Here is a 1,891-nt window from a genome sequence, read left to right as displayed (position 1 = left end):
CAGTGCTTGTTATTTGTGTACATATGAGAGACACATACATGGCTTTGACATTGGCTTTGAGCCCATATGCTATCGTTAAAGGGCAGTTTGTCAGTGCGCACCAGCAGAAGGCAGACGTAAACATGAGGGTCTGTCTAAAGTGCTCTAAAAGATTAACCTCTGCCTGTTTTAGAGCACCAAAGTGTCTAATGATGGCTTGTTACAGACCATAACTTGACCTTCTGGAGAGTATATGTGCCAGTGGTCCAAAAAAGTATTTGGTCACTTAAGACACTCTCAAAATATATGAATGTTGTTGCTTTAAATAATAATAAAATATCAAACCAAGAGAAAAATTTGCACTCTTTAAGCAAAACATTTAACAAAAAAGTCACAATGTGACATGAAGTCACACTTGAGATAGAACGTGACAATCTAATATGTCACAATTTTAACTCACCGTTAAAACACTGTTGAATTTTGTTTCAATTTTGCTAATCGAATCAAGGTTATGGCAACAGTGTTTCAACATGTGTGAATGAATTTCAACATTGATTTATGAGTAGGCTATTTAGTTTTTTTTTTTTACATCCACTTAGCATTAAATGTTGTTTTAACTGCTTGTCAATGCTGACAACCTGACGTTGATCCAGTCAACACTATTATCGTCAGAGATGATTGACAATTAGCATACAGTTTGGATTGGCGATATGGCTCTGTTCTGGGCAAGAACTCCCTAACCATCCATGCAGCTTAGCATAGATAAGAGCAGGGAGCAGAGCGATAACAGACATAAATGTATTGCAGATATTATTCATGTTCTTAATAACACTAATTTAATGTAACAACATAAATCAAGATAGATGGCAGTCTGATTTGAAGAGGAATATCAGAAGGTCAAGTCCTGACTGTGGATGACAGGAGGAGCTGGGGATGGAGGAGGGTAATTAGATCCTGAGCAATGCAATAAAGCTGCTGATAATACTGAATGGACCTTATATTAAGGTGCTGTGATAGGCATCGTATTCCTATTGGTAGACGTGGATCAGCTGAGAGTCAGCTGAGGCTATATCTTGACTGACGTGACCTGCCAGAACTTGCTTTATTTCAACCAATTTCATGCTGAAGGTCGGTCATGTTCCAACTGGGAAGATAGTCACTTTGTGACATAAAGTACCAACTGTAAGAAACAAAGTTGCAGTTGTGATAAATAAAGTTGCATTTGTGAGATATAAAGTTACAATTACCTTCATTCTGAAGTATGATTAATTCCATACATTTATTCATTTTTAAGTATGACTTAATTTTTTGTGTGTTACTGTATGTGTGTTTCACCCTTTTTCACATGCCCTTAATATCCATAACCTTTTAACCTTTAATGACTGCATGTGTGCTTTAATCATCTATAAATAATGAAGGTAATAATAGAATCAGCTGTTGTGAAAGTAATGCTGAAGAACTCTGCCATCCCTTATGAAAAGAAGTCTTCTTAATTGTATTGAATGAACACTTGTAGTGAACATCTTAAAGGTTTTTTTTTTTTTTTTTTGGTTTTTTTTTTTTACTGTACCTGCACATAATATATTACTGAAATAAAAAGGAAACTTAAAAGTTTAGTTCACCCACAAAGAGAAAATGTTATCATTATTTACTCACCCTCATGTTGTCCCAAACCCATATTCGGAACAAAAATGAAGTCATTTTTTTATGAAATCTGAGAGCTTTCTGTCCCTCCATTGACAGTCTACGCAACTACCACTTTTAAGGCCAAGAAAGGTAGTAAAGACATCATAAAAGTAATCCATGTGACTCCAGTGATTTAACCTCAATTTTATGAAGCGACACAAGTGCTTTGTTTTGCACACAAAAAACAAAATATTTTACAAAATACAAAATTTTACAAAATATTAAT

The sequence above is a fragment of the Squalius cephalus genome (assembly GCF_949319135.1).
Source record: "Squalius cephalus genome assembly, chromosome: 16".
NCBI classification, from domain to species: Eukaryota; Metazoa; Chordata; class Actinopteri; order Cypriniformes; family Leuciscidae; genus Squalius; species Squalius cephalus.
Note: the sequence above shows the minus strand (reverse complement) of the source record.